A 17,835-nucleotide genomic window follows, 5' to 3' on the forward strand; every position below is an offset into this window, starting at 1 on the left:
CACAGGATGCCGTCCTTCCCGAACTGAGCCTGGGGGGCTGCCCACAGGCTGCAGCTCTTCAAGAACTGCTCCCACAGGGCTCCGTACCACGGGGTCCATCCCCCAGGAGCAAACTGCTCCAGCACGGGTCCCCCACGGGCGGCAGCTCCCCCCAGACCCCCTGCTCCTGCGTGGGCTCCTCTCCATGGGCTGCAGCTCCGGCCCGGGGCCTGCTCCTGCGGGGGCTCTCCATGGGCCGCAGCCTCCTCCAGGCCACATCCACCTGCTCCACCGGGGGCTCCTCCACGGGCTGCAGCGTGGAGATCTGCTCCGTGTGGGACCCGTGGGCTGCAGGGGGACAGCCTGCTCCACCAGGGGCCTCTCCACGGGCCGCAGGGGAACTTGTGCTGCGTGCCTGGAGCACCTCCTGCCCCCCTGCTGCACTCACCTTGGAGGCTACAGGGCTGCTTCTCACTCTTCATACTGCTTCTGTAGTGCAGCAGTTTCTTTTTTTTTCCTTTTCTTCAATCTTCGCTTCCAGAGGCACAAACAACATCGCTTACTGACTTGGCTTTGGCCAGTGGCAGGTCCCTTTGAAACTGGCCCTTATCTGACCTGGGGCAGCTTCTGGACTCTTTTCACAGAGGCCACCCCCACAGCTCCCTGCTGCCAAAACCTTGGCATGTAAACCCAGTACAGCACAGCATCAAGACTCACTCCAAACCCCTCCAAAGCCACTGGGCTGGCAGTGGGCAAGAAGTGGGGAGGATACATCACCAGGGCAACTGATCTAAACAGAACAAAGGGTTATTCCCTACCACATGATGTCACACTCGGCAATAAAAGGTGGGAAAGGGGAAGGGTGGGGAGTCCTCATTATGAAGATGTCTGTCTTCCCGAACAACCACTACATGTATTGAGGCCCTGCTTCCCAAGACCTGGCTGGACTTTGCTCGTTTATGGGAAGTAGAGAATATATTTTTTTTTCTCTTCTCTTTGCTTCTTTATGGCTTTTGATTGTTTTTCCCTCTTTCTTTTCCCTTTATTTAAACTACTGTTATTATAACCCATGAGCCTTTTTCTTTCTTTTCCCCATCTTCCTTTGAGGAGGGGAAGTGAGAGAGTGACTGTGCTGAGGTTTACCTGCCCAGCAGGGTAAAACCACCACATTAGGAGAAAACAAGTTAGAAATACATTATCAGTAAGTTGCCAAATTTTAGAAAATAGTCATAAGTAAGTGTCTGTAACTGTTAATCAATATGATAAGAAAACACAAATAAGGCAACAGCTGACTCACCCAGAAACACAACATATTCTGGGAACAATCCTACAGGGTCAAGTGCTGTATCTGTACTAGGCTGAAAAAATGGGCTTCACAGTAGCTGTGAGCATGATGTTGCTGATGATACCCACCATCGACAACCCATGTGTTGCCCATAACCTTACAGACTTCCTGCATGAGGAAACCTTGGCCTTCTGACAAATCTGTGTATTTGATGTGGGCACCTCAGACAGGGTGACGTTGGGCTCACAGAGTACACACTATTCTGCTTCAGACAGAGTGAGGGGTTATATCCTTCATTTTTTACTCAGGTCTAATTCAGATAAATTCCTACTGAACAGGCACTGTTCTAAAAAATCTGTTTAGCCTATTATTGCCCTGAAGAGATACTGGGTAGTTAGAAATTTCCAGCCATTTCTCCCATAGCTTGTCAAGGTGATGTGGGTATGAATCCACAAAAGCAGAGCAGAAAATATCCCAGCTGAGAGAAATCATTTCCAACATCAAGACCACCCCCACTCCCATTCTTTAGTAAAAACAGCCAACACCCCTGAGATTTCTGCTGAAGTTACTCCTGTCAGTTATTGGGTATGCAGAGCGTGCCTCCTGGACTAGACTCATTTGCACTACTTAGCCAAAATGATATCTAGTCTGTGGTTCCTGAATGAACTAAGATGAAAGACAGGCACTGTGATGTTCATCCCTGACAACGTGGATTCTGTTCTGCACTTGGGGAACTTATGAAAAACGAACATTTACAGTTTTCAAGGTATCTATGTAGAGGGTTAAATGAGAGTTTTGCAGATCATATTCGCAGACGGAAGCCATGACTTCTGGCTGGCTTAAAGCATATCAAGCAAACTGCAAGAGACTTAATGCCTGCATAAAAGCCTGGTGCATGGATTTTACTGAAAGATTTGGGATGATCATGTTAAGATTGGCAGCAATCCTATTATGACTGCCATGTCCATTATAACAGATGCTTAGTTAAAGAAGTTGTTTGGTCCTGTTTGTACTACCAAACATTTCAAAGGTACATTTCTGTAAGCTTCCATGTGTAAAGTTCTTGATTAAATCAAGTTTTCTAAGAAGAATTCACCCCCGCAAAAAAAGTGACAGAAGAACTTTTCAGAAGAATGAATCTGACACTGCTTAGATGGCATAGGAAAAGTATTTATTTTTGCTAAAGGCCAAGAAAACATGAATTGAGCACTAACAAACAAAAGCAGTGGTTTTCAGAACAAACATCTGCTACTTTGATTGTTCTACTACCAGACAAAAAAAAAAAAGTAACAAAATAAAAGCCAAACTGGAGAGATAAGAATGGTTTATAAAAAACACTGTCATGATATAAAGACTGTAAAACGTGCAAGAGATGTGCAATGGCCATTAGGTTTTTTAATTTGGAAATTAAGTAAAGTGTTTTCTGATCCTCTAGCCATTAGTTTTTTAACAATCAGAATGGCATTTGATTACATTAACCAAAGGTATTAGTTTTGAGCAATATGAGATAGTTTTATGGAGCCAAACAGAAGCAATGGATTAAGAAGTGTGCAAAATTTTATTCTTGAGCTGATTTACTTCATTAGAACTGAAAGCAGGTTAGGCAGCAGGAAGCCTTCTCATGCAGACTGTAGCATTATAAATTGCTGCAGCATACATGTGACTAATAAATCAGCAAGAGACATTCCTGTCAGGACAGGAGTTGGGATTTCTCTAGCTTTCCAAGGCAGTGTTCTTCCCCAGTCAATTCCAGGCAACAAAACTCTTAAAGCTGAGGAAAACTGCAGTGCAAGTCTGAAGCCCCACTCACATCTCCTCCTCCTCCTCCCTTGCTAAGTTATCTCCCGCTCAGTATTGATACTAAACTTAAGTTTTATGAAAGTTCAATTGATTTTTTAATATTTTGTAAAATATCTTTTCCATAGGTCTTTAAGTATTATTAGGCTGAACTCTTTTTCACTCCTGACCTTTCACAGACATTGTGCCTTTCATTGATTTTTCAGCTCTTTGATACTGGCTGAGCTACAATAGTTCCAGCAAATAGGAAAGGGAGGGGGAGAAAATGCCATTGCATTAAGGAACTTAAAAGGAATGATTTAAGTTTGATTACCAATAATTCAACTTTCCTATCTCGTCTCCTGGATCAGCACATAAGACCTTCAGAGATGAGTCACCAAAAAATGCTTTTTCTCATGTTCATCCCAGATTCAGCAGTCCTAACATCATTGCTTCCAACCTCCTTTGTCACCTCCAGTATTAAAAACATGTATTAAAATAATTATCCGTGCTAAATCTTTAGGCAATACTAAATATTCTCTTTCTCAACTAAACGATTTTCTGTCAGCAGGCTTGTCAGGCTCCTGAGGGAGCAGCAGGGGATCATTTAAAAAGAATTATGTTGCACCAGTGATGAATTAAATCCACTTGAATCAATAGCATTTAGATTTTTTAAAGGATATAGCCAAAATGCTATCAATTAAAACAAATCCTGATTCAATAGGCCTAGATTTCACATCAGGGTCTTACTTAAGCCAGTCTCCCAGAAGATACGGTGGGGTATTTTTACCTCCAGTTCAGGCATCTGGTTGATGGACAGCCTTACTTGACCTGTTCATTCCTGGCTCTTTTTATGTCAGGCAGAAGATACAGAGTTTCTTTTAGCTGTCCACAAATAAGTGTCCAATGCCACCTGAATTGTACAAAGATGTCTGGGACACCAACATAATGATGGGAAGCTGTCAAAAGACCATTAGATCTGTGTGCTGGCAGGAGACCCTTTTGCACCTCAAGTGGTGCTAAGTGCTTATACATAAGCTATTGATTCAAGCTGTTCATGCCATTCTAAAATTGGATTTGAAATAGGGAGCTTAGAGTGAGTAACACAAGTTTAGACATCAAAATCTTCAGTATATAAACTCAGTAAAATTATTTCTTCTGGCAAATTCCCCAACTAACACAGCTTTAGCAGTGCAGCTGTTTTAGCAGTACTTGTATGAAAGAACTTACAGTACAAGTCATTCAGGAAACTTTCAGTATCATCCAGAGGACATGATGTGGAACATCATCCAGAGGCTTTAGGTTTCTGAATCTAATGACCAAGCTGATATTTATTTGGTTGTTGGTGAGTGGTTTTTTTGTGTATGTGTCTTTTTGTTGTTGCTGTTGTTGTTTTGGTGGTGTTGCTGTTGGTTTTTTTTCATCCTTCAAGAGATTAATATTAATGAATATTTGGGCCCCTCACTACAAGAAGGACATCGAGGTGCTGGAGTGTGTCCAAAGAAGGGCAGCGAAGCTGGTGGAGGGTCTAGAGAACAAGTCTTATGAGGAGCAGCTGAGGGAGCTTGGGTTGTTTAGCTTGAAGAAAAGGAGGCTCAGAGAAACCTTATTTATTGACGTTTATTGGAATAGGCTGCCCAAGGAAGTGGTTGAGTCATTCATCCCCGGAGGTCTTCAAGAAACTTGTAGGTGTAGAGCTTAGTGACATGGTTTAGTGGTAGACTTGGCAGTGCTAGGTTAAAGGTTGAACTAGATGATCTCAGAGGTCTTTTCCAACCTATATGATTCTATGATTCTATGATAATCACATCAGTGAAGGTACTAGGACTAAAGGATGATTTGAAGATACTGCAGAGATGGAAAAGGTACGAAAACCTGGAGAACAGGATGCAGCAAGAGGAAAACGACAGGATTCTTCATTAGGCAAAGTTGCATGGATCCTCAGAGAGTCAATGGAAAGAAATTGGTTCCTTGATATAACACTGTGGAGTAGGAGCTTTATTGAAGCAGGGGGAAATCAGTCTTTGTTGGAGCCTTTCTACCATTATCAACTGTATAGAGAGAAAACATTCATAACTGAGGTTAGACAGTTATGAATCAACCAGTTATGAAGGCAACCTCAACATCAGATGGCCAAATCATAACCTAGCCATCTTACCACCACAGCCTATCATAGTTTTCTGAGCATCTAGAATATTGTGATTCATCAGCATCTACTCCCTCACCAGGAAATCCAGCATAAAAATACTGGTTCCTGAAGCACACAGGGTTTATGCAGAGAGTCCAATGCATTCTGAATACCTTTGTCCCACCAGACATCTCTTGAACCATTCTCAAGATAAAGTGCCAAATTATTCTGGATATCAGCATACAAGATATGGAAGAAGGCCAGGGTACACACAAGGAATATAGAGACAGAGTCTGAGCTCAGAGAAAAAGGATTAGGAAAACCAAATTCCATCTGAAGTTGGATCTGGTGAGAGACATGAATGGCAACAAGAAAGGCTTCTCCAGGGAGCTGGCTGATATCTCTGTGAGGTCACTCTAAACTATCAAAGCTCTTGTCAGTGGTGTACCCCCAGGGTTTGATACGGGGGCAAATGAAGTTTAACATCTTCATTGATGACTTGGACAAAGGGAAATAGTGAACCCTCAGCAAATCTGCAGATGATACAAAACTGGGAAGACTGGCTGATGCATCAGATAAGTGTGCTGACATTCAGCACTCTGGAGAAATGTGCTGACAGAAACCTCATGAAGTTCAAAAAACAGAAATGTTAAGTCCTGCAATTCGGGAGGAATAACCCCAGGCACGAGGACAGGCTGGGGGTCAACCAGATGGAAAGAAGCTTTGCACTGGGGGGTCTTGATGGACAACAAGCTGAACATGGGGTCCCTCCCACAGGATGCCATCCTTCCCGAACTGAGCCTGCGGGGGCTGCCCACAGGCTGCAGCTCTTCAAGAACTGCTCCCACACGGCTCCGTACCGCGGGGTCCATCCCCCAGGAGCAAACTGCTCCAGCACGGGTCCCCCACGGGCGGCAGCTCCCCCCAGGCCCCCTGCTCCTGCGTGGGCTCCTCTCCACGGGCTGCAGCTCCGGCCCGGGGCCTGCTCCTGCGGGGGCTCTCCATGGGCCGCAGCCTCCTCCAGGCCACATCCACCTGCTCCACCGGGGGCTCCTCCACGGGCTGCAGCGTGGAGATCTGCTCCGTGTGGGACCCGTGGGCTGCAGGGGGACAGCCTGCTCCACCAGGGGCCTCTCCACGGGCCGCAGGGGAACTTGTGCTGCGTGCCTGGAGCACCTCCTGCCCTCCTGCTGCATTCACCTTGGGGGCTGCAGGGCTGCTTCTCTCTCAGCTCTCACCCCTCTCTCCCAGCTGCTGTAGCACAGCAGATTTCCCCTTCCTTCAATCTGCTCTCCCAGAGGCCCACCCAACATCGCTCATGGCTCGGCTCTGGCCAGCGGCGGGTCTCTTCTGGAGCTGGCTCTGCTCTGAACTGGGGCAGCTGCTGGGCTCTGCTCACAGAGGCCACCTTTGCAGCCCCCTGCTACCAAAACGTTGTCACATAAGTCCAATACACTCTTCTATGAGGAGAGGCTGACTGTGCATCCTGGAGAAAGAGAAGGCTCAGGAAGGATCTCATCAATGTGTGGTAAATACCTGATGTGGGGGGAGAAAAGATGACAGAGACAGACACTTCTTAGTGATGCCCAGTGTTAAAACAATATGTAGATAATCTGAAATACATTAAACTTCCCTTTAAATATAAGGAGTAAACTTTCTTACTATCGGGGTGGTCAGGCATTGGAGCAGGTTCCCCAGAGGGCCTGTAGAGTCTCCGTACTTGGAGATATTCAAAACCTGACTGGACACAGCCCTGAGCAACAAGCTGTAGGTGACCTTGCTCTGAGCAGTGGGTTGGAGTAAATGTTGTCCAGAGGTGCCTTCCCACCTCTGCTGCTCTGTGACAAAACTGCTAGGTGAAAATAGAGAATATAGCCAGAGGAAGAGTAAAGTATGAGATTCTTTTCAGAGAAGAAGTTCAAAAACATTTCTTTTCTTTATTTCTTAGTTAATATTCAGGAGATTGAGCTCCTTTTTGTATCAGGGAGACATGTTTTATACAGACTCTTGATTCCAGCAGCCATTTCTTTAAAAAAGCCTCCAGTCATAAAATCAGGCAGAAATGGTTCCCTGTTGTTTTCATTATCTGATTTCACCTTTTGCTTTACAACTGAGGAATTTTGAAAGAGTTTTAAGGTCAATAGAGCTGTATTATGTTCAATTTAGGCCTCAACAGGACCTGAAGGTGACCAAGTCATGAGTAACACCTGCTCTGTCCTCTACAGGTACATTTGGAGAACCCAGGCAGATGCACACCACCAGGATTAGCATGAACTGCATGCATCACAAGCACTAATCCTTCTATTTATGTTCCCAGATCCCTTGTACTACCTAGTCATGTTAACAGAGGCAAAGATACACAGCTTTTAATCCCTCAGCTTGTGTGCCACTCTAGTATGAGAAAGCAAACATCTGTAAGGTTGAATTAATCATGTATTTTGAAAATCTTCATGGGCTCTGTTCAGGCTGTTTCCAGAAGTATGAGATTATTTTGACAATATAATCTCTCAAAGGATAAAGGTCAGTAACACTTGCTACTTTCAAGGGGAATTTTGCCCCAGGGATAGCTTTAGACTGAGGCTAATTATAATTATCATGGTATGCCAGATATAGAGCTTGAATAACACGGTATCAGCTGGTTTCCCTTGTAGCAGTATTCACCATCCTCAACCAAAGAAATATTTTACAAAGTAAACCCAGTCAGTCAAGCCTGCCAGTTGTTCATAACTTCCTAGACTATAAATTTTAAAATGCTTTAGTTTGAAAGATGACACTGTAAAGTCAGCTGACAGGAGCAGAGTTCAAATTGCATTTTAAAATTTCATTCAGAATTTCCTGGTTCTTATAAATCTTATTAAAATCATAGAAAAAAATAGACTGGATGGGACCTAAGGAGGTCATTTAGTCCAATTGCCTACTTAGAGCAGAGCCAGCTTCAAAATAAGATCAGATTTATCAAGGTCAGATATACTCCAGAATATCTTCATAATATTTGGGGTGAGATTTTCAGACGGAACATGTACTTCAGTACATGTAGACTGGAAATAAATTCACATCTACATTAGGTCAGTGAAGGTAAAATTTATTTGACAGGCATTAGTTTTATACTTAATGATGAATTGGATTGAGTTCAGGAGTGCTTTTCCTTGCAATGAATATAAAGGAAGCCTAGTTCAGATGTAGCCATCTCCAATTACTCAGGTGAATACCACATAAAGAACCTAATGCAACCATAGGGTTGCATCATCATCAATTGCATCATATGTGTCTGAAAAAGAAATCTAGATGGCAAAATGTTCAGATTTTTTCTGTAAAGTATTGCCAGCGACTGCTTACACAAGGATTTGTTTTAACATGCCAGGACTCGGAGGATTTTTTAAAAATCAACTTTGCTTGTAGACTTCTTACACTTCAAAACACACTGTTACTCATGCAAGTACAATGACCTGAACTATTGGTATCTAATTTCACATTTTTTTGCAAAATCAAAAAATGGCCATAAAATATTCCTGGACCTTCTTATACTTCACATTGAGCGCCATACAAATGGATTTAACATGGTCAAATATGTATCCAAGGATACAAAAGCATCAGGACAATTAAAAAAAAAAAAAAAAAAAAGGATGTCAATATACAGGTGGTTTCTCTTGTTGTTGTTTTGTTTGTGTGTCATTTTTATAACAGTACCTATCATTTTCCAGAATATCCAGTGGCATATCATACTATAATGGCATTAATATAAAACCCATCAGAGCTGAATTCACTAAGCATCATGCAGGACTGAACTATTTGTAAATTAGCTCACCAAACAGACTGTGATTAAATCACATGCATGTTACAACAACTCTCAGGAGAAAGGAAGACATTTTATGAAATGTTTTTGCGTATTTTATAGTGTACTTGCTAAAAAGAGAGAACAGGCTCTGTTTCAGGAAATGTGTTTCTATGTGTTTAAGCAAAGATGAAGGCACTTTGGAATAGCTGGTATGATGAACTACATGGGGTGCATTTTTTTAACATCATACACAGTACATGACTTCTAGAAAAAAATGTGGGTCAAATCCTGATTGGTTTAAGTCACTGAAATGTTATGGTAGTCAGTGGAGATAGGTCAAGTGGTAATGGCTACACATTTGACATACTGACTGCTTTTCATTGCAGCTAGGAAAGCAGAGCTTGGAGATAAAGAATAATTGCTTCTATTGCCTTGGAAATATTTTTGATGAATCCATTTTCCCTATACTCCATTGCTCAGAGCAAAGACTGATAGTCATGCAAATCTATTGCACCTCTGAAGAGGACTAAGAAAAGCTTTAGGACCTTCCATGTAGCATACACTTTGTAAGTGATCTTTTAACTGTATGCCTATCCCTTTGCAGGTGATGTGAACTCACAGAAAAATGAGAAATGAATTATCCTGACTCTTGAAAAATGCAGTAATTGGGAGTAGATTTGACCACTGGACACAAAGAAAGTAGGTATATTTTCCCTTCTTATTTTGTACATGCACCCAGCAGACAGACACCAGCAAATTCATGGTCCCACTGAATCTCTAAGTATTTCTTCAGTCTGACTATGAGCTGTAATTCTGATCAAATTCAGTACAGAGTGGAACTGATTCACAGTCAAGCAGACCTACTATCCATATGCTTAAGCTCCAATTTCACGAAAGAGAAAGGCAAATGGATGCCTCACTTTTGTGCTAACAGAATAGAGTGAAACCAATTGAATGTATTGCCTCGTACTTCCATTTAAAATCCCTTTTCTATTAGACTCATACGAGCGGCAAAAATTCTTAACAGGTCTGAATTCATACATAAACACCATCCAGAATGACCAATTTCACCACTTTACAAACCAACAAAATGGAAATGTGACCTTGACTCATGATTTTTTTTTCTTCTTAGAAATTTGCAAGGCAGTTGTAACACTTGTAATGACAAAATATAAAGTCTCTCAAGCAGATGTTGAAAATAAACCTCCTCTATTGCTTTTGTGTGCTTCATTCTAGTTTTTGACAGTGAAAGATAGGAATGTGCAGTCAACTTCCTTTAGTGTTACAATGATTTAAACATTAAGCATATTCGTCTGAATAAAACAACCGACAATGACCTCAAACGATCTGATTCATTGGTTTACATAATAAGGCATTCTAAATATCTTTGACTTTGAAAGCAAAAAAAAGAACATATTTTGCTCTGTAAAATTATTTTAATGCTCCATTAACTTGCAATCTTATATTTTCTGCTACTGCTATTACTAAAAAAAAATAAAAAAACAAAAAGAGAGTACAATCCATAGGTACCAGTACCACAAGATTCCACTCTGTTTTGTGCTATATTAAGAGTTGTACATATGGGCCTACAGGACGTGGATGCCTCTGCCCATGTAGTTCACTGTGATACAGCGGAAAGCTTAAGCATGCTTACACATCCTTATCACTGATTTAAAAAAGAGATTAGGGACCTGCAGAGAAAGCTATCAGACAGAGTCAGAACATAGAAACAGCGGTACATAGCATATAAACCTTAAAATGCCCTCTTCCCTAGGGTTCGCAAAAGGGGTATTATTCTTGTTCGCTTATTCTTGCACTGCCAGAGGATAAAACTTATGCAGGACCTGGGATGCTCCTCTGGGATAATCAAGGTCTTCAGTGTCCATCCAAAACCCTGCAAGACTCTGATTATTCCCTAATCCTCCCCAAGGTGAAATAAGACAAAAATCACAGTTACTAGAAAGTACCTGGCCTATGAGGTTTGCTAATATGTGCTGACAGCCTTTAGCACAGGGTTTAGCAAAATGTTTTTCACACAGTCCTTTTTCCCCCGTTCTTTCTTAAAAAAAAAAAAAAAGTCTGATTTTGTTGTAGAGTAGAAAAAAGCCAACTTTGAATATTTTAATGGTGAGGGACCAAGGAAAATATGGGAGCAGTGTTCTTTTCTCAATTTTTAAAAATTTTTTCTCTCATTTCCAAATGAACTAATATCATAACTATCCCAAACTGAAGTCCTCTGGTATTTAAGCATATATCAGTAGAATGTGGCATCACTGAGAAAAGGTTTTGCTCAGTTTCATGCCAGTAAAAATGTTTCATTTACTGAACACCTATCTTTCCTATAAACTACTGTAGATATTGTTAACTTTCCAAGTTCCAGTTGTGGAAATTAATGTAATGGGGATGCCTTAACATGAAATCTTGTAATGAATGTATGCTAACACAGTCAGTGTCACTGAGGACAATTTTTTTGATTAGTCATGAATATTTAATGAAAATAACTTATTTCTCTCCACAAGTTGCAGTATGTACACACCAAGTGTACGCTTTTTCATGGACTAGTGAACAAAATCAAAATTAATGATAAAAGACAGGGTATTCATTATTGTTCAAAACAGCTAATCCTGTATCAGCACTAGATGATACCCACAGCTAAGCTTCAGAACCTTTTGAATCAAAGTTGAGGAAGCATAATTTCTAATTCATCTCTGCTCCATGGGCTGCAAATAGAAGGAATAAAAAATATTCATTTTTTACCCTACAATATATTAAAAAAAAATCTGAAGACTTCTTTTGCCACAGAAAATAAAACACTAGGTCATTTTTATTGTTTCCTGCTTCAAAAATAGCAGGTGGCTGATAGAAAACTACAATGAGTTCCGATTCTGCTCATCCATCTGCAGCTTACAGTCTATTGTACAGCTCTTATTTATTGGCATTGTATGTCAATGTCAAATATGTTTGCAGGCTATTTAAGCTTTTATTATACTATGCTTCTATAGGATTAAAAAACAATCTTTGTTTTAACAATGTCTGTATGATTAGTTGATGTGCCAGCAGTAACACTGAGCAGCTTCACTGTATGTCCCCAGGCTGTAACAGATGTTTTTGTCTTCTGGTTTCTTTTAGTGTTTATCTAGCAAAAATTGAATATTACAAATATTGAAGTGTCACTGTTCATGTCTGCATTGTAACAATAAGCGTCTCAGCATTTCAACATCAGAACTTCAGTTGTTCTTAAAAAAAATGTTAAATTTAGATTGTTTTACATTTAGATAATAAACTGAAAAGAAAAGCTAGATTACAAAAATATGTATATTCTTTAAATCCACTTTCTCCATTGTATATACACACACAGCTACTACTGTACAGACTTCTAACTGCAAACAATATGTATAGGTAGTGGGCTAAAGCTTTCAGAGAAAGAAAGGTTTAGCTCTGTCTGTCCATTTCATTTAAGGACTGAGTCAGTGAAGCACCTGTTTCCATCCAAATCAACAGCAAAAGGAAAGTTTCTAAGGAATGCGCAAAATTTGTTTAGTATTGTTTCGGACACAGAAGAGAGAAAATGAAGTTCTGTCCCACATAGTTTCTCTCTGTATTGTCTTTATGCTTAGATTCAGTTCTTGAGGTCAGCTGTATTTAATGAGCTCAAGTCAACAAAATACACATTCACATGCTTGTGAATAAATACCACACATACAAGCATGATTATCTGCCTTGAGTTTAAAGACAAATACATATTTCAACATCCAAATGAATTCTGCAAAACAGCATCAGTTATTATTCAAGATATTGATTTTAATGAGAGCCAAAAGTCAGAATCTCTGAAAATCAGGACACTTATTTGGGTCATATGGATATTAGCCAACATTTTCAAAAATCGCTTTCTAAATATAGGAACATAAGTTCATATTTAAACATCAGCCTCAGCAGTTCATTTTTTTCAGAAGTATTAACCACTTACAACTGTTATCAATTTTTTCTCTGTATCTTTAGGCCATTTTTTTTTCAGAAAGGAAACTGAAATAGCCTGATTTGATTTTTGATGTCCAACTTCTAAAACATTTTCAAGAGCCAGATTTCCAAAGAACAAAACACAGCCATTGCTAATCAGGCATATCTCAGTTTTACTAGACTGGGCATGTAAAATCTTTCATCTTTTCTTAAAATCTTGTATCTTTGGGAAAAAAAAAAAAAAAAGATTAAGAGTTTTTTAAACATTGCGATATTACGATTGTGATGTCAGCGATTGCCTGACAAGCCCTGCTGAGACCAGACATAGAGTTGGATAGGTCTGACTGATACTGGGGATGGATGGGGTAGGGTTGGGACATGGCCAGGCACAGGCATGGCTGTGACATGGTGCAGGCAAGGGCAATGACTGGACCCCAGTTTATTACCATGCCAGGGCAGACCTTGAGCACAGCCACCAACCCCTGGGGAGGGGAGAGAGGCTGTGGGACCCATCAGTGCCCTTGGACATCTGAGAGCAAATTCATCTCATTCTACTTCAGAAGCCTGCCTGGTAGGTATTTAAAATGAGAGAATTGGCCCAGATTTTGCACAGCCAATGGGAAGAAAAGGCAAACATGCAGCAATCTTGGTCCATTTTAGATGCTTGTCTTCAGAAAAGAGGAGTCATTTGATTTCTCTAGCCAGACAAATGAAAAATTTAGTATCAGTGTAACTTTTAGTATAACCTAACTCATGAGACATTAATCCCTTCCATACTGAATATATTTGCTTGGGAAGATCATGGAACAAAGCCTCCTGGAAGCAATGTCAAAGCACATGCAAGGCAAGGAGGTGATGTGACACAGCCAGCACAGCTTCACCAATGGCAAATCGTGCCTGACCAATCTGGCAGCCTTCTGTGCTGGAGTGACTGCATCAGTGGACAGGGGAAAACAATTGATGTCATCTACCTGGACTTCTGTAAGGCCTTTGACATGGTCCCACATGACATCCTTGCCTCTAAATTAGAGATATATGGATTTGAAGGGTGGAATATTCAGTGGTGTGGAGGTTTTACCCTTCTACACAGCTTAACTCCACCACAACCACTCTCTCACTCCCCCTCTTCAAAGGGAAAGGGGAGGAAATTGGATAGAAAGGACTCGAGGGTTGACATAAGTCCCTTTTGATTGGTCTCTTTTGGAGCTGACTGAAATTGCCTCTGACCTGACATGGGGCAGCTGCTGGACTCTTCTCACAAAGACCACCTCTGCAGCCTCCCTGCTACCAGTTCCTTGACATGTAAACCCAGTACAGATGGATAAGGAATTGACTGACTGGCTGCAGCCGGACAGTTGCAGTTAACATCTCTTATGTCCAGGTGGAGGCCAGTGATGAGTGGTGTCCCTCAGGAGTCTGTCTCAGGACCGGTTCTATCTTTATCAGTGACGTAGATAGAGGGATTGAGCGCACCCTCAGCAAGTTTGCAGAAGACACCAAGCTGAGTGGTGCAGTTGATCCAACAGAAGGAAGGGATGCCATCCAGAAGACCTGGACAAGCTTGAGAAGTGGGCCCACGTGAACCCCAGGAAGTTCAACAAGGCCAAGTGCAAGGTGCTGCACCTGGGTCAGGGCAATCCCAAACATCAGTACAGAGCAGGGGATGAATGGATTGAGAGCAGCCTTGTGGAGAAGGACTTAGGGGTACTGGTGGGTGAAAAGTTGGACATGAGCCAACAGTGCATGCCTTTAGCCCAGAAAGCCAACCATATCCTGAGCTGCATCAAAAGGAGCATGGCCAGTAGGTGGAGGGAGGTGACTGTGCTTGTGAGGCTCCACTTGGAGTCCTGCATCCAGGTCTAGGGCCCCCAGCACAAGAAAGATGTAAACCTGTTTGAGCAGATCCAGTGGAGGTCCACGAAGATGCTGGTGTGTCCTGGTTTTGGCTCAGACAGAGTTAATTTTACTTACACTAGCAGATATGGTGCTGTTTTTTAGATTTAGGGTGAGAATAATTTTGATAATACACTGATGTTTTAATTGTTGCAGAGCAGTGCTTACACTAAGCCAAGAACTTTTGAGCTTATCACTCTGCCTTGCCAGCGAGGAGGCTGGGGGTGCACGAGGAGCTGGGAGGGGACAGAACCAGGACAGCTGACCCAGACTGGCCAAAGGGATATTCCATACAATGTGATGTCATGCTCAGCAATTAATAAGGGGTGTCTGGCTGGGGTGGGGTGGAGGGAGCTGCTGCTTGGCGACAGGCTGGGCATCGGTCAGCAGATGGTGAGCAATTGCATTGTGCACCACTTGCTTTGTATATATAATTATTATTACTATTATCATTATTTACCTTCCTTTTCTGTCCAATTAAACTGTTTTTATCTCAACCCACAAACCCACATGCTTTTTTTTTCTTTTTTTTTCTCCTGATTCTCCCCTCCATCCCACTGGAGGGGGCACACTGAGTGAATGGCTGTGTGGTGCTGAGCTGCCTGCCAGGTTAAATCACAACATGCTAGAGCACATCTCCTACAGTGAAAGGCTGAGAGAGGTGGGGATGTTCAGCCTGGAGAAGAGAAGGTTGTGGGGATATGTCATTGCAGCTTTTCAGTACGTAAAGGGGGCTTATAAAAAGATGGAGAGTAACTTTTTATATGGGCAGATAATTAAAGGAAAATGGGTAATAGTTTTAAACTAAGAGAGGACAAAATTAGTTTAGATATAAGGAAGAAATTCTTTACTCAGAGGGTGGTGAGGCCCTGGCACAGGCTGCCCAGAGAAGCTGTGGATGCCCCATCTCTGGAGGAGCTCAAGGCCAGGCTGGATGGGGCTTTGAGCAGCATGATATAGTGAGAGATATCCCTGCCCATGGTAGATGAGTGGGAACTGGATAATCTTTAAGGTCCCTTCCAACTTAAACCATTCTTTGATTCTATGAAAAACCCATTGCATTCCCTCTGTCACTTAGCCACTGTCTTTTAAACTTGCCTTTCTCTGGGCCAGGGTTGCCTCCTCATCAAGATCAAAACCCATATCATCCAAGTCCCATTTACACTCCCCTAAGCTTCCTTTGAATAGCAGAAGCACAACAAATCCTCAAAGCAACCTCACCTGTGCCAGCCTGTGCTTGCTAACATGCCCAAAAGTCTGGGCCACCACTTTAAGAGCAGCCCTAATCATACAACCAAAAGCTCCCTATACACTTCTTGCTCCCCAGGAGTCAGTCCTCAACTGTTCTTCGTCCTCCAGCCTCTCCCAGGAAAAACTGCTGTCCAGAGTTTCCTACTAAGTCTCCTTTCTTTTCTGTGCTTAACCATCTATTCTGCTATTACAAGTGTGACAGGGGCAGGGCTCTGGTACTCATTGTATGGTTCTCAATATTTACATTGAAATTTCTTACATGTGTCCTAGAAAACAAAAGCTTTCTGATCATAAGAAACATTAAATCTTCATAATTCTTAATAATTTACGTTATGTTCACAGATACTCAATGTTTTAAAGCTCAGGCTGTTATAAACACCTTTCTTTGATTCAGAATTGTTGCTTAACGTACTGACAAAAGGTTCTTGTCTTTGAAACACATACATCTCCTGATAGTGCCATTCAGTTTGACTACCAGGACAGTAGAGAGCTCTGAATGCCATTCTAACCCTGTATAGGTAAACTTGAACTCATGAAACAATACAAGAAATGAAGAATCAGTTTGCATTAAATATTCCTATTACATATGAATGAATCTAGGCAGAAACTGACTAGATAATCTGTGTTAATGTACATCTGAAATAAGTCATCGAGGAGATAAACATGAAAAGCTGAGGTCTGCAATGACCCTTTACAGTCTCTTCTTCTCCCTGCCCTTTAAAATCCATCACTGTTTCTTTTCACTGCCTTCATTAAATTAGTTCTTCATTAATTGTGAAGTTTCCTTCCTTATTGTTTGTTTTGGCCTTGTGGCTGCATTACCCATAGTACTTCCAGTTCTGACACAATTATCTAATAATAGAAATGCTGATCACTGTAATCACAGGTATGCTGAAAAAGTCCCACAGGTCAAATTCACCTTTGGTGTAATGCTAGAGTAAGTTTCCCGGGGACGAGTTTGACACCTTGCACAGCACTTCATCTAGTTATCAGCCCTGCACACTGAAAGGGAAATTTGATTGTTGATATCATAAATTACACAGAATAGTTACTTTAAGTTGCCTCTTCATGGAATCACAGAGTCACAGAGTAGCTGGGGCTGGAATGGATCTCTGAAGATCATCTATTCCAACCCTCCTCCCAAGGAGGGTCACCAAGAGCACGTTGTGCAGGATGGCATCCAGGCGGGTTTGGGATACCTCCGGAGAAGGAGACACCACAACCTCTCTGGGCACCCTGTCCCAGTGCTCTGTCACCCTCACAGTAAAGAAGTGCCCCCTCATATTGAGCCAGAACCTCCTGTGCTTCAGTTTGTGCCCGTTGCCTCTTGTCCAGTCACTGGGCACAACTGAATAGAGTCTGGCTCCATCCTCTTGACACCTTCCCTTCAGATATTTATACGCATTGGTAAGCTTCCCTCTCAGTCTTTTTCTCCAAGCTAAACAGGCCCAGCTCTCTCAGCCTGTCCTCATATGACAGATGCTGTCGTCCCCTAATCATCACATTAGCTCCCTGCTGGACTCACTCCAGTAGTTCCATGTCTTCCTTGTACTGGGGAGCCCAGAACTGGACACAGTGCTCCAGGTGTGGCCTCACCAGGGCTGAGTAGAGGGGCAGGATCACCTCCCTCGACCTGCTGGCAGCAGTCTTTCAAATGCAGCTCAGGATACCATTAGCCTTCTTGGCCACAAGGGCACATTGCTGTCCACCAGGACTGCCAGGTCCCTCTCTGCAGGGCTGCTTTCCAGCAGGTCAGCCCCCAACCCATACTGGTGCATGAGGCTATTCCTC

The 17,835-nt window shown here is 42.1% G+C and overlaps 1 long non-coding RNA gene across 4 annotated transcripts in view; it reads right to left on the bottom strand.

Annotated features, from left to right (window-relative positions):
- Window positions 1-13,641, bottom strand: part of LOC308195572 — a 50,605-nt gene extending 36,964 nt beyond the window's left edge. For all 4 annotated transcript variants that reach the window (XR_013951615.1, XR_013951616.1, XR_013951617.1 and 1 more), the window contains exon 1: window positions 428-13,641. This is a non-coding gene — a long non-coding RNA (uncharacterized lncRNA). The remainder of the gene's footprint in view (window positions 1-427) is intronic.
- Window positions 13,642-17,835: the final 4,194 nt, after the last annotated feature.

The sequence above is a fragment of the Anser brachyrhynchus genome, assembly GCF_964034855.1.
Source record: "Anser brachyrhynchus genome assembly, chromosome: 1".
Classification (NCBI taxonomy): domain Eukaryota; kingdom Metazoa; phylum Chordata; class Aves; order Anseriformes; family Anatidae; genus Anser; species Anser brachyrhynchus.